Genomic DNA, 21,366 nt, shown 5'->3' on the forward strand with positions numbered 1-21,366 from the left:
CACAAGCACCTCATGCTCATCTTTAACATCAAATTCCAGCTGTCTTTTCCATTAATTCTTTTGGGTCCGTTGGCGTCCCCAGTCCCTCTGCCTTTAGATCCCATGGAGTTACAGTTGTTGGACCTCTTGTTAACTATTGCAGTCAAAGTAATTCTCATGGAGTGGAAATCCTTTTCGTCCGTCTCTTATCATACTTGGTGGGCTTGGGTTTCCTTTCTACGTAGTGCTCATATGTCAGTGGACCATGCTCATCTTTCTCCTTCTATTTCCTCTGGTGTTTGGAAAGCCTTAGATTCATACATGGAGTTGGCCTCTGAAGGGTTGGTGGCGCAATTTCCCTTTGATTTGTCTGGTTAGTGTTGTCTTGTGTTGGGTGATTCCTTTGGAAATCCTCTCCTCTTCCGTTTCTCCTCTCTGTCTCTCTTTCTCTTTCTTCTTCTCTTTCCTACTCTTTCCGCCTTTTCTTTCTTCCTTTCTTCTCTTCCCTCTTTCCCCAATTTGCCATCTGTGGGTGATACTTTTGATATATTTCTTTGCCAGATATCATTTTGGGTCTTCCCTCCTTAAGTAACTTATTTATCTGATATCTGCAGATTAATGAATGACATTGATTTGTTTCCCTATTAATTAGTTTTATCATAATGTATTTATTACCTTATTGTCCGATATCAATTGTATCACTTTGGCCTGTATCTTATGTTTCATATTGCGCTTTTAAAATAATAAAATTCTTTTGAAATGAAAAAATAATTTTTTTGCCCAACAAGTCAGCCCTGTTTGGAACCAGACAAATGAAAATCTGTCTTGACCCTGCTCCTCTTGGAAACAGTCCAGCTGAAACTGCAAAGCCAGGTCCTACATGGACCGGAAGCAAGCATCTTAAGCAAGCATCTTGGGACCGGTTTTAGGGTATCACCCCTCAATAGCCAGGCTAGCAGAATTCAGTGGCACAGTGAGTATGGGACCCACATCTGGGCATACCCTTTCCACTTAGGGTGACAAATGCAAAAAGAATAGATGACAGATGGCATGCTGAACAATGCAAACATTCAACCAAAATTCAACAGATCTGGGTTTAATCCATTGTTTTTTTTTGACCACCACATCACACCAGTTTGGACCGAACCATATGCAAATCAATGTTGACCATGCTCCACATGGGAAAAGTATAGCCAGAAATGCCAAGCCAGCTCCTCCCTGGATGGGAAACAAGCATCCTAGGACCGGGTTTTGGGATATTACCCCTTATCAGTCAGTCTAGCTGAATCCAGTGGCCCACTGAGCATGGGACCACCCCTGTGCATTCACATCCCACTTAGAGTGAAAGAAACAAACAGAACAGTTGATGGATGGAATGCTGAACAATGCAAACATTCACCCCCACTCAATAGATCTGGGTTTAATCCATCATTATATTGACCACCACACCACGCCAGTTTGAATGCAGCCACATGAAAATCAGCTCCTCATTGAAACATTCCCTGGACCGGAAACAAGTATGCCAGGGCAGAGTTCATGTAGTGTCACTATGCAGAACTCTGCGAAGCAGCAAAAAAACTCAGCTGTGCTACGTGGAGTTCTGTGAGTGGGCGGAGTTGCTTGTCCCACCCGTTCACATGGCGTTTCCTGCTGTACAGCAACACGGACTGCGTGTTCGAGGGGAAATATCACTCAAACTGCACCACGCGGTCACGCAGGGGCTTGCCCATATTGTTTTTCTTCTATGTTATTGTTTGGGGCCTGTTTTAAATCCTCCATAAATCTTTCCAATCCTTAATTCCTAAAACTTTTTTTTGATCTTTTTTATTTATTATCTATCCCTCTCTTTTCTTAAGTGTATAATTTGAAGTCTATTTTACTTTTTTGTTTTTAACTCCTTCGGTGCTTCTCACGGCTCCCGGCCAACATGAGTCCAGTAGGGAAGGTGTTGGCATATTTCTTATGTTGGAGCAACATCTAGAACAAGTCCAGTAGGGAATGTGTTGGAATAGTAGTGCGCAATGCTTTCGAAAGGGGCGACCAGATAGCCGGGCTTCCCTGAAAGCCAGATGAGGGCTCATTTGCCTCCCAATCCCAGCCAGGGCTCCAGGAGGTCGGGCTCATCTGCGCATTGGGTCCCCTCAGTCTCAGGGTGCGCACGGGTTACCAGAAAAGAGGGGTAGCCTTCCTCCGGATTACTAAGGTCAGAGTACGCCGGGACACCCCCGGGCCGTTCTCTGCCGGGGACCAGATGAGCTATGCCGGGGCAACACCTCTCAGGCATCCAGGCTCCCTCCTCCGGCCCACGCCATGGCAAAGTGCCTGGAACAGGCTCCATGGGTCACGGGCAGTCCTCCCCCGGGCGTGAGGGCCCCGGGAGCATCCACAGGCCTCCTCGTGCCTGAGGCCCAGCCTCCCCGTGCCTGAGGCCCAGCCGGGGTCCCCGAGCCCCCCTGGACGTGCAGCCCCCAAGCCCTGCAAGGGCAGGCGGAAGCCCTACCGGGAAGGCTCGACTCGGGGCAGGCAGATGGGAGTCCTTTTGGTCCTGGCCATCTGGTCGCACCTTTCCCCTCAGGCATCTGGTCGCACGCAATGCTTTCCAATGGGGCGACCAGATGGCTGGGCTGCCCTGAAAGTCCCGATGGGGGCTCATTCACTTCCCCCGATCCCAGCCAAGGCTCCAAGAGGCCATCTAGTCGCACGCAATGGAGCCCTACCACGAATGCTCGGGGCGGGCAGATGGGAGTCCTTTCAGTCCCGGCCATCTGGTCGCACCTTTCCCCTCAGCCATCTGCTCGCACGCAATGCTTTCCAGTAAGGGCGACGAGATGGCCGGGCCAGCCTGGAAGTCCCGATGAGGTGCCCGGAACAGGATCCAGAGGGCCTGGGGAAGAATCCCCTGCGCCTCTGGGCATGGGAGCCACATCTGCATACAGGGGCCCCAATCAGGCCCTGGGTTGGGTCCTCCGGCCCTGGGCCCCATCCCCCGGCATACTGCCCCACCAAGGGCCCAGCACTGGGGTCTGTCGGCCCCGTGCAGGCCTCCCCTGCTTGGCAAGGTGTCCGCGGTACCCGGGTCGGAGGGCCCATCAGGTCCCCCTCGCAGCCTCCATGGCTGGGGCCCAGCTGGGGCCCTGCGTCTCTGGTCTCCCATGCCGCGGCACCCGCTCACTCTTTCTTTGGAGCACAGAGCAACCAGATAGCTTCCCTTTCGAGCCTGACCATCTGGTCGCACCTTTCCCCTCAACCATCTGGTCGCACCTATCCCCTCGGCCATCTGGTCGCCCCTATCCCCTCGGCCATCTGGTCACCCGCAATGCTTTCCAATGGGGCGACCAGATGGCCGGGCTTGCCTGGAAGTCCCGATGAGGGCTCATATGCCTCCGAGATCCCAGCAAGGGCTCCAGGAGGTCATATACATTCCTGCCTTGGGTCCCCTCTGTCACCGTGTGTGCACTGATTACAGAAAAAGGGGGGTCATTTTCCTCTGGATTAATAGGGAGATGGTCAGTCAGACATCCGTGAGGTCCAGCGATTCGGAAAAAGGGGAAGGCAGCACCCGGGCCCGCCTGCCGGGGCCCCCAGGTGCCCGGGTACGCACCTGCCTCTCAGCCTCTTCCCGATGGTCCTTTTTCGCCGAGTTTGCTGGGTCAGACCTACGTGAGGTCCGGCGATCCTGAAACAGGGGAAGGCAGCACCCAGGCCCACCAGCCGGGGCCGCCATGAGCCCGGGTACGCGCCTGGCTCTCAGCCCCTTCCCGATGGCCCTTTTTCTCCGAGTTTACTCAGTCAGACCTCCGTGAGGTCCGGCGATACAGAGACGGGAGAAGGCAGCACCTGGGACCACCCGCCGGGGCCTGCCAGGCCCCGGGTCAGCACCTGCCTCTCAGCCGCTTCTCGATGGTCCTTTTTTTCTGACTTTGTTGCGAAAGACCTCTGCGAGGTCCGGAGAACCTGAGACAGGGCAAGGCAGCACCCGGGCCCGCCCGCCAAGGCCCTCAGGCGCCCAGGTATGCACCTGCCTCTCACCCCCTTCCCGATGGTCCTTTTTCTCCGAGTTTGCTTGGTCAGACAGACCTCCGTGAGGTCCGGCAATACTGAGATGGGGAAGGCAGCAGCCGGGCCTGCCCGCTGGGCCCCCAGGGGCCCGGGTCTTCACCTGCCTTTCAGCCTCTTTCCGATGGTCCTTTTTCTCTGAGTTTGCTCGGTCAGATCTCCGTGGGGTCCGGCGATTCTGAGACAGGGAAAGGCAGCACCCGGGCCTGCCCGCCGGGGCCCCCAGGGGCCTGGGTATGCACCTGTCTCTCAACCCCTTCCTGATGGTCCTTTCTCATCGAATTTGCTGGGTCAGACCTCCACGAGGTCCGGCGATGGGGAAGGCAGCACCTGGGCTCGCCCGCCGGGGCCCCTAGGGTCCCGGGTACATACCTGCTTCTCAGCCCTTTCCCGATGGTCCTTTTTCTCCAAGGTTGCTCGGTCAGGCCTCCATGAGGTCCGGTGATTCTGAGACGGGGAATGCAGCACCCGGGCCTGCCCACCAGGGTCCCCATGGGCCCGGGTCTGCGCCTGCCTCTCAGCCCCTTCCCAATGGGCCTTTCCTTTTAGCCTGCTCACCCCGGGAGCAGGCAGGGATGTGAAGCCGGCAACTCCCGAGCAGGGCGGCCTGCCAGGGGATGCCTTGGCCATACTCTGATCGATTGGGCACTCTCGGTCCATTTAGAGATGGACTGCTTGGCCAGCCTCGGCAGTTGTTTCAAGCAAGGAGCTTCCTCCCCACATGGACTGTCTGACTCGAGGGCTTGCCGCCTGGCAGGTGGCTCTTCACCCTACCCAGCAGAGCGAAGGCTGAGCTGCCCCGGCAGCTCGTGTCCCCCAGTGTTCTGACCCAAGCAGAAGGGGTCAGGTGGTGCCAAGCCCTCGGATGCTACTGCCCAGCAGGTTCGCAGGCCCCATGCACCATGCCGTCAACCCTCCGCCCAGCACATTTCCACAGCAGCTTGGAACAATTGTACCGAGGGGTGTCACCGCCGCCAGGCTCCGGCACCCCCTGTGTCTCGCTCAGGCTGCGCCTTGGCCCACCTCTCCCTTCCGGGGGAGATGGCTGGGCCTGCCGGTGCCCTTGCGACCTCACCTCTCCACCCCTCCAGTGAGCCCTCCCACCCAGGCGGGTGGGCTCCTTTCCCCAGCAGGCTCCCGAGAGGGAGGGGTGCGCGAAGGTTGTCAGGTCGAGGAGATGGGCACGCGGGCCCCCAAACCCACCACATCAGCAAATGCGGCTACCTGGTTGATCCTGCCAGTAGGATATGCTTGTCTCAAAGATTAAGCCATGCACGTGTAAGTACACATGACCGGTACAGTGAAACTGCGAATGGCTCATTAAATCAGTTATCGTTCCTTTGATTGCTCCATCTGTTACTTGGATAACTGTGGTAATTACAGAGCTAATACATGCCGACGAGCACTGATCTACCGGGATGCTTGCATTTATCAGACCATTACCAATCTGGGCTCACCCGGCCACTTTGTTGACTCTAGATAATCTCAGGCCGATCGCACGTCCCTGTGACGGCCATGATACATTCGGATGTCTACCCTATCAACTTTCGATGGTACTTTCTGTGCCTACCAAGGTGACCACGGGTAACGGGGAATCACGGTTCGATTCCGGAGAGGGAGCCTGAGAAAGTGCTACCACATCCAAGGAAGGCAGCAGGAGCGCAAATTACCCACTCCTGACTCGGGGAGGCAGTGATGAAAAATAACAATACAAGACTCTTTAGAGGCCCTGTAATTGGAATGAGTACACTTTAAATCCTTTAACGAGGATCCATTGGAGAGCAAGTCTGTTGCCAGCAGCCGTGGTAATTCCAGCTCCAATAGCGTTTACTAAAGTTGCTGCAGTTAAAAAGCTCATAGTTGGATCTTGGGATCGAGCTGGTGGTCTGCCGTGAGGCGAGCTACTGCCTGTCCCAGCTCTTGCCTCTCTGCGCCCCTTGATGCTCTTGACTGAGTGTCCTGGGGTTCCGAAGCGTTTACTTTGAAAAACTTAGAGTGTTCAAAGCAGGCCGGTCGCCTGAATACTTCAGCTAGGAATAATGGAATAGGACTCTGGTTCTAATTTGTTGGTTTTCCGAGCTGGGGCCATGATTAAGAGGGATGGCCGGGGGCATTCGTATTGTGCCGCTAGAGGTGAAATTCTTTGACCGGCGCAAGACGAACCAAAGCAAAAGCATTTGCCAAGAATGTTTTCATTAATCAAGAATGAAAGTCGGAGGTTCGAAGATGATCAGATACCGTCGTAGTTCCGACCATAAACGATGCTGACTAGCGATCCTGCGGCGTTATTCCCATGACCCGCCGAGCAGCTTCCGGGAAACCAAAGTCTTTCGGTTCCGGGGCGAGTATGGTTGCAAATCTGAAACTTAAAGGAATTGAGGGAAGGGCACCACCAGGAGTGTAGCCTGCCGCTTAATTTGACTCAACACGGGAAAACTCACCCGGCCAGGACACGGAAAGGATTGACAGATTAATAGCTCTTTCTTGATTCTGTGGGTAGTGGTGCATGGCCATTCTTAGTTGGTGGAGTGATTTATCTGGTTAATTCCGATAACAAACGAGACTCCTCCATGCTAACTAGTTACGCGACCCCCAGAGTTCAGCGGCCAACTTCTTAGAGGGACAAGTGGCGTTCACCCACACGAGATCGAGCAATAATAGGTCTGTGATGCGCTTAGATGTCCGGGGCTGCATGCGCTACACTGAACGGATCAACGTGTGTCTACCCTTCGCCGATAGGTACGGGTAACCCGCTGAACCCCGTTCGTAATAGGGATTGCAATTATTTGCCATGAACGAGGAATTCCCAGTAAGTGTAGGTCCTAAGATTGCGTTGATTAAGTCCCTGCTCTTTGTACACACTGCCCGTCGCTACTACCGATTGGATGGTTTAGTGAGGTCCTCAAATCGGCCCCGCAGGGGTCGGCAACGGCCCTTGCGGAGCACCGAGAAGATGATCAAACTTGACTATCTAGAGGATGTAAAAGTTGTAACAAGGTTTCCGAAGGTGAACCTGCAGAAGGATCATTAACGGCGGAGCAGCCCAAGCGACCGAAGGCGCCAGCCCGGAGCCCTCAGCTGCCTCCTGCAAGCACACACGGTAGGCACAGGGCCCAGCCCTGTCGTGGCGCACCCCGGCTGGTTGAGCGGTCCGCGGCCGCATGGGGTGCTCGGGTGAGGACCAGGCCTTCGGTGGGCCTCTACCGCCGGGGAGGACCAGACCGATGTGTGAGGGACTGGGGACGGGGGCAGCCCCCATCTCCTGTCCCTCTCTGGGAGAGGCACAGTGGTAGGCCCTTCTGAGATGGAACCCAAGCTCACCCGGCACCACCCCTGCGGTGGGGGGAAACCAAATGGCAGTGGGCTGGTACCACACCCCCTAGAAGGACCTGCTGCTGGCTGGAACCTCCTGCACCCAACATCCTGGCCTGACCGAGATCCGGGCGACTGAGGTTGGGCCCTTCTTGTGTGGCAGGGCAGCCTGGAAGAGAAGGAGCTGAGGGCCTGCAAGGGGACCCCCGGCTCCTCTCGGTGGGAGGCGTGTGGGATGGGGAGCTGCCTGGCTCTTCCCTTCCAGCACCTCTGGCATGGGCAAGGGTGGGGTGGGCTGTACAAGCCAGCTTGGTGCACGGCTCGGGCTGCAACAGCGACGGACGGTTGAGGTGCAGGTGGGGCGACCCTCCCTCGTTGCCAGGTACCTGTTTTGACCCGGTCCCGTGCGGCCGGGCTGAGGGGTTTTGAAGACTCGTGCGGTCCCTCCGGGTCCGGGAGGGACTGGTGGCTGCAGAGCTACCTGTTCCTGATGCACCGGGAGCCCCCTTCCTTGCCTGCGCGTGGGTGGGGGGACTCCTGTGCCGAGCGCCTGGCAATGTTTTTTTCTTCCAACGGTGCAGTCTGACTCCCAGAGGGGAAGCCTTGAACGGGGCGCCCGAGCCGTCTCAAAGCGCAGGCGGTGGACGGATGGCGTCGCCTTCCTCCCACCTCTCCTACGCCCGCAGGTGGTTGAACGTTTTCAAAAAGTTGTCTGTGACTCTTGGCGGTGGATCACTCGGCTCGCTCATCGATGAAGAATGCAGCTAGTTGCGAAAATTAGTGTGAATTGCAGGACACATTGATCATCGACACTTCGAACGCACCTTGCGGCCCTGGGTTCTTCCCGGGGCTACGCCTGTCTGAGGGTCGCTCGATCGTCAATCACCCTGGGGTTTCCCCAGGGATGCGGCTGGGACCGTAGCAGGGTTAGCTCTGCTTCCCTTCGTCCCTCACATGGTCAGACCCCCCCAATCGCCCGTGGCAGGATCCCTCGCCGGGTCCTGCCACGGAGGTATGCCGACGGCGCGCCTGGCTCCCGAGAAAGGATCTGGTGACCGGTCCAGGTCAACGTGGTGCCTGGCTGCATGCCACATGTGGCTGTCTGTGGTGTCCCACCGGCTGCCTGCACGCATGTGCCTCAGGTGCCCACCTCTGTGGCCGGCATCCTGGGGAGTGCAAAACCCCTCCAGATCCAATCCGGGGAAGCAGAGCGCGCGCTGCTGGGATGCCAGGCCCCTGCTCTGACTGGGGCCTGGCCTTCCCCAGCAACCCCCTTGATGCGCCGGTGTTATTCTTCTGACCTCAGATCAGACGTGGCGACCCGCTGAATTTAAGCATATTGCTAAGCGGAGGAAACGAAACTAACCAGGATTCCCCCAGTAACAGCGAGTGAAGAGGGAAGAGCCCAGCCCCGAATCCCCCCCCCGGCGGCGGGTGCGGGAAATGTGGCGTACAGAAGACCGACTCCCTGGCATCGCTCAGGTGGCCCAAGTCTTTCTGATCGAGGCTCACCCTGTGGACGGTGTTAGGCCGGTAGTGGCCCCCGGCACACCAGTATCGGGTTTTCTCTGAGTCGGGTTGCTTGGGAATGCAGCCCAAAGCGGGTGGTAAACTCCATCTCAGGCTAAACACAGGCACGAGACTGATAGCCAACAAGTACTGTAAGGGAAAGTTGTAAAGAACTTTGAAGAGAGAGTTCAAGAGGGTGTGAAAACGGTGAGAGGTAAACGGGTGAGGTCCGTGCAGTCCGCCCGGAGGATTCAACACGGCGGGAAGGTCAGTGGACCTGGAATTCCGGATCCCCTCCACGGGACTGGCGCCCAAGCCCTACCCGGCCCCTGCAGGGTTCATTTCCTCTGCAGCGGTGTGCCGCGACCGGCTCTGGGTTGGCTGGGAAGGCTTCGTGGTGGCAGGTGGCCCTCCGCTCCGGCGGAGGGTGTTACAGCCCTCCTGGCAGCAGCTTTGCTGCGTCCGCGGGGCCAAGGGAGATTCGATCTCCTCCATGCCCTCCTGCGGGCACCCGTCCCCGGCTGCCCCTCGGGGTGCGCTGGGGCGGTTGAAGGGGGGGCGGGCCCCCTGCTACCAGCGTGACTGTTGACTGGGGCGGACTGCTCTCAGTGCACCCTGAACGTGTCGTGCCACCAGGCGGGGAGGCCCACACCGGGCTCCAGGGGTCTGCAACGATATCGGTTACCCACCCGACCCATCTTGAAACACAGACCAAGGAGTCTAACACGTGAGCAAGTTGGAGGGCCGATCGAAACCCTGTGACGCAATGAAGGTGAGGGCCGGCGCACGCCGGCTGAGGTGGGATCCCGTCACGCTTCCAGCAGCGGGCGCACCACCGGCCCGTCTCGCCCGCTCTGTGTGGGAGGTAGAGCATGAGCATGCGTGGTAGGACCCGAAAGATGGTGAATAATGCCTGGGCAGGGCGAAGCCAGAGGAAACTCTGGTGGTGATCCGTAGCGGTCCTGATGTGCAAATCGGTCGTTCGACCTGGGTATAGGGGCAAAAAACTGATCAAACCATCTAGTAGCTGGTTCCCTCCGAAGTTTCCCTCAGGTTTGCTGGCGCTCGGAGTCCCCAGTTTTATCTAGTAAAGCGAATGATTAGAGGTCTTGGGGCCGAAACGATCTCAACCTATTCTCAAACTTTAAATAGGTAAGAAGCCCTGCTTGCTGACGTGGAGCCGGGCATGGAATGCGAGTGCCTGGTGGGCCACTTTTGATAAGCAGAACTGACGCTGCTGGATGAACCAAATGCCGTGTTAAGGTGCCCGATGCCGACGCTCATCAGACCCCAGAAAAGGTGTTGGTTGATATAGGCTGCAGGACGGTGGCCATGGAAGTCGGAATCCGCTAAGGGATATGTAACAACTCACCTGCCGAATCAACTATCCCTGAAAATGGATGGCGCTGGAGCGTCGGGCCCAAACCCAGCCATCGCTGGCGCTGAGAGCTGCGGGGGCTAAGCCACGACGAGTAGGAGGGCCGCTGCGGTGCGCACAGAAGCCCGGGCGAGAGCCTGGGTGGAGCCGCCAAAGGTGCAGATCTTGGTGGTAGAAGCAAATATTCAAATAAGAACTTTGAAGGCCGAACTGGAGAAGGGTTCCATGTGAACAGCAGTTGAACATGGGTCAGTCTGTTCTAAGAGAAGGGCGAGTGCCGTTCGGAAAGGACGGGCGATGGACTCCGTTGCCCTCGCTCGATCGAAAGGCAGTCAGGTTCAGATCTCCGAACACAGATTGGCGAAGACGGGCGCCCCCTTCGGCATCCAGTGCGGTAATGCAAATGATCCTGGAGAAGCCTGTGGGAGCCCTGGGGAGAGTTCTCTTTTCTTTATGAAGGGCAGGGTGCCCTGGAATGGGTTCGCCCTGAGAGAGGGGCCCGAGACTTGGAAAGCATTGCAGTTCCAGCGGCATCCGGTGAGCTCTCGCTGGTCCTTAAAAATCCGGGGGAGATGGTGAAAATCTCGCACCGGGCCGTACCCATATCCGCAGCAGATCTCCAAGGTGAACAGCCTCTGGCATGTTGGAACAATGTAGGTAAGGGAAGTTGGCAAGTCAGATCCGTAACTTCGGGATAAGGATTGGCTCTAAGGGCTGGGTCGGTCGGGCTGGGGCGCAAAGCGGGGCTGGGTGCACGCCGCAGCTGGACAATAAATGTGACTTGTGTGGAGACATATTGGGAACTTTTAAAGAATTGAGAAAACATGTCTCCAACAAGCATAAAGGCTTCTATCTCAAAATGTATTGTTAAAAATGTGACAAAGAAGCCGAATACCACAATATTGCATGCCATTATGCAAAATGTAAAGGAAGACCTCAAAAAGGAGAGTTGCTATTCCTGTGCAGCTTCTGTGACCTCAGATTTGGAACAAAGATTGGAGTTTCACAACATGGTTGGCATGCGCATCCAAGAGCGCAAAATGAGGCTAGACTAGCAGCTCTAGCAAGCAGCAAACCATCAAAACTATGTCACAGGAACAAAAATACTGCTATTAGCAGAATTGGAAAAAGTGTATGAGAACAAGAGAAACATTAATGTGCTGATGGTTCCGCATTTTGACAATAAAAATACTAAAAAAATTGCAGAAAAAAGAAGAGATAGAAGAGATAAGAACAAAAAATTGACAAAGAATGTACTGCAAGCATCAAATATCTCTGAGAATGACTTCTGCGATGAACCAGAGATTGCAGTAGAAGTAAAAACAGAAAGGTGCAGAAACTTTATCAATCAGAAACGAGCGCCAAAAATAAAAAACTTTGATGAACTGAATGATAGAATCACAGAAATCGAGAAGTACACCAAAAACATCCAGCATCACGATGCTGCTATGGATCTGATGGATGAGATAGTGACTTATATATCAGAAAACACCAATGTTATAAATCCTATACCAGCGAATCATACCGAACCAACGAGCGAACCCAATAATAAACCTATGAACTCTGCTCAAGATGAGCAACAGACTGCCTCAGTACAAAACAAGATATCAAAGAAAGATAAGAACAATGGAAGGCTCAATCAGACACACAAGAAAAACTATGCAAAAGCAAAGGTCAACTACAAAGAATACCAGGCAATGTTTTAAAAAGACAGAAAGAAAATTGCCAGGATAATCACTGATGGGGCAGAAGATGTCACCTGCCAAATCAGTGCTGATGAAATCTTCCAATACTATAAAGACATAATTGAAAAAGAAAATAAGAAAAATCCCAAATTCATCCCAATTTATCAGATACCAGATTAATGGGAAATTGGAAGTCTGTGTGAAGAAATTACACTGCTCGAAATATCTAAAGCCTTCGATGAATCAGATTTAAAGAAAGCAGTGGGGCCTGATAAGGTTGGGCTGAATGACTTATATAAAGTACATAGCAGGCAACCAAGACTGCTGCCCAGAATCTTATCGTTTTGGTTATCGATGAGAAGAGTACCAGACAGTATTAAAAAGAACCGGTCAACACTAATACCTAAGAATGTACCGATTAGTGAACTAAAAAAAAAATCAGTAATTGGCGTCCAATTACCATCAGTACGGCATTCATGAAGTTGTTCACGAAATTATTAACTAAAAGACTCACATTTTTTGCTGAAATAAATACAAGACAAAAAGGCGTCATGAAGGTGAGAGGTTGTCTCGAAAATCTGACTCTTCTGCAAAACATTATAAAAGGGGCACGAAAGAACAGAAGCTCGTTGGCAGTGGTGTTCATAGATATCTAAAATCTTTTTGACTCTCAGTCATGGTCATATTCTACAGAGTCTTGAAAGACACAGAGTTCCATCATGCATCAGAGACATAATAAAAGACTTATACACTGACTCAACAACATTTTTCGGGGGAAAAAACAATGAAGCAACTCCAGAAATAACAATGTAGTGAGGAGTTAATCAAGGTGACTCTTTATCCCCACTGCTGTTTAATATCGCCATGGATCCTCTGATCTGTGATCTTCAGAAAGACGGCAAGGGCTTCACATTCGGCTCCAATGATCTCATTAAGCAAATCACCGCTCTGGCCTTTGCCGATGACATCGCAGTACTCAGCAACACCTGGGAAGGAAAGAGTACAAATCTGAAAATCTTTGTAAAATTCAGTAAAACAACAGGCTTAAAACTTAATGTGAAAAAAACACATGGATTTTATATAAGTCACCATAAAGACCAGATCCTGGTTAACAACTGTAAACCATGGCAATTTGAAAAACAAAATATTGAAAACATTCATCCAGGAGAAAGCGAGAGATACCTCGGACTGAACTTTGATCCACACACCGGCCATTCAAGCAACAACAAAATTAATGAGGTTCTTGTTGACTGTGCTCAAAAACTCGACAATCTACCACTTAAGCCCACACAGAAAATAGAAATATTGTGTCAATATTTGATCCCTAAACTGTCATTTAAACTGGAAATGACAGGAACAGAAGCTAAAACTTTAAACATTCTGGATCAAACAATTAAAAAGTATGTCAAACATTTTCTGTGATGGTCTCCTGTATTCGAAAAGATCCTTTGGGGGCCTCAGTATACCAAAGTTATGTACGACAATTGGTCTGAACAAAGTCAATAACTTATTGTATCTCAGGGAAGCTCCAGATCTGTACATAGCTCAATCATTCAGGTATGCAGGAGAAGTAATCAATGAAAAAATGGATAGCATCATCAAAACACACAAACTCAAGATTTTAGACAGTAGATTTCTGAGTCATGAATTGAGTTTGGTAGCAACATATGATTGGAGGAAAGAGGAATTTGAGAAATGGGCAAATCTCCCTGTCCAAGGTGATGGTATTAAATACTTAGCAAGTAATCCAACCTCAAATTTTTGGATCAGCAAACATAATAAAATAAAAGAAAATCAATACACAGCTGCGCTGATGTTGAGAGCAAATGTCCTGTATACTAGAGAAACCATTACTAGGGGAAGAAATCGTACATTTGCTACCTGTAGATACTGCAAAGATGTGTGCGAAACAATTTCACATATTTCAGGTGCATGTCCTAAAACCAAGGACATAAGGATAAAAATGCATAACAAAGTGTTGGAATTGCTAATTGATAGAGCAAAAAGATGTGGGTGGATGACATACAGGGAACCTCATGTCAAAAATAGTCAAGGTGAACTAAGAAAACCAAATGTAGTGTTCACCAAAAATAGTACTGCTGTAGTGGTTGATGTTTCAATTCGTTAGGAAAACTTACAAAATTCCCTTGAATTACGGTATGAGAGTAAAGTTAAATATTATCAGGATCTATCACAGCAAACCAACGATCTTACCAACTGTAAAACTGTAAAGTTGCATGGCTTAATTGTCGGATGTCGGGGAATTTGCCCTCAATGTAATGATGTTACTCTGGCTGATCTTGGTCTGCAAATGTCGTTCCCATTCAAGAAGAATGTTTGCCTGACTACTTTAATGGACACTCTCCAAATGTGCCAAGTATTCATGGACAATTAAATTTCAAGCCAAACACTGAGATGTACACTATCGTCCAGCACACATGTCACTCTTATAAAAACGTATTAGCCTAAAATGTTGATTCACTAAGATTTACATGTGGTTAAACAGTTACATAACAGTTTATAGTTGACACAAGAATTAGTATAGATGTGGATTTTAATGATGTGAATTTTTATAGAGATGTGTTTTCTAACTAGATGTGCAATTTATAGATGTGGATTTTTATAGATGTGTGCTTATATTATAATAATTTAGATATAAATGTGTACATCATGACTATTGAAATGTCTTGAATGAAAAATAGGTTTCAAATAATTACATACACATAGTCACTACATATTGCATTGATTCTTGATGTCCTGCTAACAGGACTGTTTATAGACAATTTTATATTGTTGGAATAGTACTGCAGGGTGTACTATCTCTGGCCTATATGTGACCCCAGTTCCAGTGAGGACAGCTTAAAATGTGGCTGTACTCCGGAGTGAATAAATGTTGTATTGTTGGAAGCAAAACCGATTTAAAGCTGATGGGCAGCATAATAACCCAGAATGAGCCACCGCGAGGTGGTACAGATAGCCAAATGCCTCGTCATCTAATTAGTGACGCACATGAATGGATGAACGAGATTCCCACTGTCCCTATCTAGCGAAACCACAGCCAAGGGAACGTGCTTGGCAGAATCAGCGGGGAAAGAAGCTCTGTTGAGCTTGACTCTAGTCTGGCACTGTGAAGAGACATGAGAGGTGTAGGATATGTGGGAGGCCCTCGGGCCACCGGTGAAATACCACTACTCTTATCGTTTTTTCACTTACCCGGTGAGGCGAGAGGGTGAGCCCCGTGGGGCTCTCGCTTCTGGCTCCAAATGTCTGGCACCCGCCGGGCGTGACCCTCTCTGGGGACAGTGGCAGATAGGGAGTTTGACTGGGGCGGTAAACCTGTCAAACGATATTACAGGTGTCCTAAGGTGAGCTCAGGGAGGACAGAAACCTCCTGCGGTGCAGAAGGGCAAAAGCTCGCTTGATCTCGATTTTCAGTATGAATACACACCGTGAAAGCGGGGCCTCACAATCCTTCTGACTTTTTGGGTTTCAAGCAGGAAGTGTCAGAAACGTTACCACAGGGATAACTGGCTTGTGGCAGCCAAGCGTTCATAGCGACGTTACTTTTTGATCCTTCGATGTCGGCTCTTCCTATCATTGTGAAGCAGAATTCACCAAGTGTTGGATTGTTCAACAACAAATACGGAAAGTGAGCTGGGTTTACACTGTCGTGAGACAGGTTAGTTTAACCCTACTGATGATGTGTTGTTGCAATAGGAATCCTGCTCAGTACGAGAGGAACCAGAGGTTCAGACATTTGGTGTATGTGCTTGGCTGAGGAGCCAATGGGGCGGAGCTACCATCTGTGGGATTATGACTGAACGCCTCTAAGTCAGAATCCTCCCTAAACCTTAACGATACCGCAGTGCCGTGGAGCCTCGGTTGGCCTGGGATAGGCGGCCTTTCTTGGGGGGCTGGTGCGTAGAGCCGCTCGCTTGGGGACCGGAGCGCGGATGGAAGGGGGCCACCTCCATCGCCCTTAGTGCACCGCATGTTCGTGGGACACCCGGTGATAAATCATTCCTAGACGACCTGATTCTGGGTCAGGGTTTCGTAAGTAGCAGAGCAGCAACCTCGCTGCGATCTATTGAAAGTCATCCTCTGAGCCAAGCTTTTGTCTCTACGTGCGTGGGTGCCCGCGGACGCCCTCCTCCACCACACCCAGGGGTGAGTTCCTCTGCCGCCGGGCCGGCGGGAGGGACATGGAGGGGGTAACGTGGGTTTGTGGGAGGCTGCCTCCACCACCTGCCCTCCGGCACGTGGGCCTCCCCCTCCTGCCCTTCCCCACCAGGGTGAGGGGTCGGGGGCCACCATCCCTTGCGGGTCGGCAGGGTGACCAGATGGCCTGTGCTGGCCGGGACTCTCCTTCCCACTGCTCCTGCCCAAGGAGGCGAGCAGCAGCCCCGGGGAAGGAGCCTCCCGAGTGGCTGCCTCAGTGCACCTGGCCACCCCTCGCCGGACTGCAAGGGCAACCGGGTACGGCACCCTCCCAGGCCATCTGGGCACTGGGTCATCCCGGGCCGGCCGGAATAACTCCAACTTTCATCCTTCCCCAAAGTTCTGTAAGCCCCCACTACGTGGGGCTTAATAGTTGAGAATGGGCTCCCCGGCAGGCCGTCAGGGAGAGGACATGGTCTGGGCTTAACCCTCCCTGGTTCCAGCTGATGGTTCAGGCGCTGGGGACGGGGGTTCACCGGGGTCTGGGGAGGCTCTCCTCAGCCTGGCTAGGGTCCTGAAGCTGGCACCGGGCCCAGGGCTTGATCTCCGTCTGGTGGGTCCTGGGGTGCGTGAGCCCCCCATCCTGCAAGCCTGCTGAGGGTCTGGGCGCTGGGGACTGGGGTTCACCGGGGCCCGGGGAGTCTCTCCCCGGCCTGGCTAGGGTTCAGAAGCTGAGACCGAGCCCAGGGCTTGAACTCCATCCAGCGGGAACCGGGGTGCATGAGCCCCCCATCCTGCAAGCCATAGGAGGGTCTGGGCACTGGTTACGGGGGTCCATCAGGGCAGGGGAGGCTCTCCCCAGCCTGGCTAGGGTTTGGAACCCGGGACAGGGCCTGGGTTTCAAGCTCTGTCTGGTGGGCCCCGGGGTGTGGGAGCCCCCATCCTGCAAGCCAGCCGCGGGTCCAGGCGATGGGGACGGGGGTTCACCGGGGCCCGGGGAGGCTCTCCCCAGCCTGCCTATGGTTAGGAAGCTGGGACCAGGCCCGGGGCTTGAGCTCTGTCCGGCAGGCCCCGGGGTGCATGAGCCCCCATCCTGCAAGCCATCGGAGGTTACAGGCGCTGGGGACAAGGGTTCATCGGGGCCCGGGGCGGCTCTCCCCAGCCTGGCCAGGGTTTGGAAGCTGGGACTGGGCCTGGGGCTTGAGCTCTGTCCGACAGGCCCCAGGGTGCGTGAGCCTCCATCCTGCAAGCCAGCCAAGGGTCCGGGTACTGGGGACAGGGGGCCACCGGGGCCAGGGGAGGTTCTCCCCAGCCTGGCTAGGATTCGGAGTCCCTTGCTCACTTTGCCACTGGATTCAAGCAAGCCTGGCTGAAGACGGCTGAAATGCCAGAAACCGTTCCTAGGAAGCTTGTTTCTGGTCCAGGAAAGACATGGCTTGGCAGTTCGGGCTGGACTGTTCCCATGAGGCACAGGGTCAGACTGGTTTGCATATGGCCATGTCTGAACTGGGGTGGCAGAGTGGGCTAAAGAACGGTGATGGATTAAACCCAGATCAGTTAACTGGGGGTGAGTGCTTGCAATGTTCAACACTCCATCCGTCATTTCCTTTGGTTTAGGATTCGGAAGCTGGGACCAGGCCTGGGGCTTGAGCTCTGTCTGGCGTGCCCTGGGGTGCATGAGCCCTCCATCCTGCAAGCCATCGGAGGGTTCGGGCACTGGGAACGGGGGTCCACCGGGGCCCGGGCAGGCTCTCGCCAGCCTGGCTAGGGCTCAGAAGCTGGGACAGGCCCGGGGGCTTGAGCTCCACCTGGCGGGCCCAGGGGTGTGGGAGCCCCCCATCCTGCCAGCCAGCCGAGGGTCTGGGTACTGGGGATGGGGGTCCACAAGGGCCTGGGAAGGCTCTCCCAGGCCTGGCTAGGGCTTGGAAGCTGAGACCGGGCCCGGGGCTAGAACTTCGTTCATTGGGAACTGAGGTGCGTTAGCCCCCTATCCTGCAAGCAATCAGAGGGTCCAGGCGCTGGTTATCGGGATCCATCAGGGCCCGGGGAGGCTCTCTCAAGCCGGTCTAGGGTCCAGAAGCTGGGACAGGGCCTGGGTTTCGAGCTCCGTACGGCGGGCCATGGGGTGTGGCAGTCCCCCGTCCTGCAAGCCAACCGAGGTTCCCGAGGTTGGGGACGGGGGTCCTCCGGGGCCCGGGGAGGCACTTCCCGGCAGGCTAGGGATCGGAAGCTGGGACCGGGCCCGGGGCTTGAGCTCTGTTTGGCGGGTACCGGGGTGCTTGAGCCCCCCATCCTGCAAGCCATCGGAGGGTCCGGGCGCTGGGGACGGGGGTTCACTAAGGCCCGGGGAGGCTCTCCCCAGCCTGGCCAGGGTTTGGAAGCTGGGTCTGGGCCCGGGGCTTGAGCTCGGTCCGGCGGGCCCTGGGGTGCATGAGCCCCCGTCCTGCAAGCCAGCCGAGGGTCCGGGCGCTGGGGACGGGGGACCACCGGGGCCTGGGGAGGCTCTCCCCAGCCTGGCTAGGGTTTGGAAGCTGGGACTGGGACGGGGCTTGAGCTCTGTTTGGCCGTCCCCGGGATTCGTGCGCCCCCCATCCTGTAAGCCATTGGAGGGTCAAGGCGCTGGGGACGGGGGTCCATTGGGGCCCAGGGAGGCTCTCCCAGCCTGGCTAGGGTTCGGAAGCTGGGACCAGGCCCAGGACTTGAGCTCCATCTGGAAGGCCCTGGGGTGCGTGACCCCCCCATCCTGCAAGCCATCGGATGGTCCGGGCACTGGGGACGGGGGTCCACCGGGGGCCAGGGCAATCTCTCACCAGCCTGGCTAGGGCTCAGAAGCTGTGACAGGCCCCGGGGCTTGAGCTCCGACTGGTGAGCCCAGGGGAGTGGGAGTCCCCATCCTGCAAGCCATTGGAGGGTCTGGGCGCTGGGGACGGGGGTCCACCAGTGCCTGGGGAGGCTATCCCTGGCCTAGCTAGGGTTCGGAAGCTGGGACCCCACTATGAGCATCCCAGCACCATGCCCACGCCCTAGCCCCCCCACACCACAGCGGAATTCGCGCCGCTGCAAAGGGGTTATGTAAGTTCTGTCCTTTTATACTATTTTTCTCTATACTTCCTTCGAAACTGGTTTTCCTTCCTTTCTTCTTCTCCCAGTTATGTTTTATACTTCTGTCTGCCCCCCCAAAATCATGGCAGAGAAAGAGAGCTCGGCCAAGATGGTGAAGAAGAGCTGCGGTCGGCGGTGCCCGGAAGGGGTGCAGCCCTGGGCCTTATTTTCTGAGGTAGTGGGGGCAGCACAGTTTGTTTTTGTGCAGTGCCACCTCCTCTCCACCATGGCATAAGGCGGCAAGCCTGGGCCCTGTTATGGCCTCTGGGAGTGCCAGCAATGGTGGGCGAGGGTTCACTGGGCAGTGTATTGCTGTTATGGAGTCTGATGTACCCACAATCAGCTGACGCACCAGTGGTCTGACATCCTGGACCAAGAGCAGGACCTGCTAGAGGTTGAGGTCAGGGTGCTTGGTGAATATCTAATTATTAATATTATTATTTCTTGTGTGTTCTATGTTGTTGCTAATATTTTTCTCCCAAATACCGAGCATGCTGCTCTCATGCAGGCAAGTTACGTTTACAAATCTTATATTATGTTATCGTTACTCTACACAGGTAGTTGGCTCTACCGAATCATACTTGTTTGCAACGTTCTGCTCGCTTGGGCTGATTATGTAAGAACTTAATTTAGCAGACTATAGAGACTCTGTAATTTAGTGGCCCGCATCCTCTCACTTCAGTCCATAGTAGAACCTTGTTTGTAGTTCGTATAGTGACTAGCAACCAACCAATTTGGCGTATGCAATATGCATACGTCCATCCATGCTTTTAAAGACTAAATGCAGACTTAATGAATTGACCCGTCAAAGGGGAGAGATGAAAGAGAATAAGATCGGAACTTCGAAGCAAATATCATTTTTTTGCAATTTGTTCCAAAGGGTTTGAAATAGGCGGGCTAGGTAGGTTTAGGATTCAGAAATCGGATAGGAACAATGGAATAATAAACATAGGATGGTCCGCGACCACAATACTAGTCTAATACGAGTCGATCTGATTTAGGAAAGGTCAATGTTATTGCAATTACCGTTTCCTGTCAAAAAATCTTTTTGGAGCGTTTAATTTATATTTATTTAACACCAATCATTTATTGTCTCTTTAATTATGTCTTACATGATCGTCAGCATCCAGGGGCAAGACGAGGCTGTCCGATACATATATCCCTAAACTTTACCTTTCCTTATTTTGAACTATTATCACCGTTTCCTAATTTAATTTTTTCCAAAATCCTCTTTCATCTATCTGTTTCTAAATTCTTGTTATCCCTGCATTATCCTATTTACTAATTTAGCTAATTTATATTTCTAGTGTCTGTATTTTACCTCAAACTGACTCTGTCTGTACCACTCTGTCTATAGATTGCTTTCTTCTGATTTTTTTGTCAGCTTACCCTCTCCCCTTATATATATTGTGGACAGCCTAGTGGTGGTACTGTAAAACTCAGAGAACCCATTGGTTCTTACTACTACTCTGCCGTGCAGATTACATTCCCAAGTAAGGTATTCTACACATTTGTTGAGATGAGAAGGCTTTCTTTTACTTTTTCATACTCAATCCATAAAACGAGATAGTGGCCGCGGTCATGTTGGACACCCCAAGGTTGTGCCTTCTTCTCATCTAGACCTAGTATTATTAGCAGCAGTGGATGGTGAACTGATAATCAATCAATCAATCAATCAATCAATCAGGGGTCTATAAAGCGCACTACTCACCCGTGAGGGTCTCAAGACCCTGGGGGAGAGAGGCAGCTCTGGCTCAGTCAAAGAGCAGGCTCTTGAGGTCCTCCCTGAAGATGTGCAGGTTAAGGTAGCGTCTAATGCTGACTGTTTAAAAACTCAGATTCACCAAAAGCTCTAGCCACTCAGTCCAGTCCTTTACAGGATGTCTTCTTGAGAGGCTTGTCAAAAATTGCCCAACCAGATATTTTATTATTTTTTATAGGACATACTGTCTGTACCTGAATTGTGGTGATGTGTGTGGTGTATGTATTTTCAATCTTGCTTCAGAAAAAATAAATAGGGGGAGGCATATATGGCATCAAAAAAATGTGTAATTGTTTTTCTAGCGAGTGGTGACAGCAACGCCAGCCTTCAGGGAGCAGGTGCGACAGCTGCAAGAGGTGAGCCAGCAGCAGTGACAGGTGGTGGTAAGTCTTATTGCTTGCTTATTAACTTATTAACAATTTATG

At 52.9% G+C, this 21,366-nt stretch overlaps 1 non-coding gene and 2 pseudogenes across 1 annotated transcript; all 3 read left to right on the forward strand.

The window, feature by feature from the left end:
- The first annotated feature begins 5,256 nt into the window (after positions 1 to 5,256).
- On the forward strand, positions 5,257 to 7,065 carry LOC146788749 (18S ribosomal RNA; annotated as a pseudogene).
- A 998-nt stretch (positions 7,066 to 8,063) lies between these two features.
- LOC146788750 (5.8S ribosomal RNA) lies at positions 8,064 to 8,217 on the forward strand. The gene has a single exon (XR_014970237.1). It is a non-coding gene; the product is annotated as a 5.8S ribosomal RNA (ribosomal RNA).
- A 427-nt stretch (positions 8,218 to 8,644) lies between these two features.
- On the forward strand, positions 8,645 to 16,037 carry LOC146788751 (28S ribosomal RNA; annotated as a pseudogene).
- Positions 16,038 to 21,366: the final 5,329 nt, after the last annotated feature.

This window comes from Triturus cristatus, chromosome 10 (assembly GCF_964204655.1).
Source record: "Triturus cristatus chromosome 10, aTriCri1.1, whole genome shotgun sequence".
Taxonomy (NCBI): domain Eukaryota; kingdom Metazoa; phylum Chordata; class Amphibia; order Caudata; family Salamandridae; genus Triturus; species Triturus cristatus.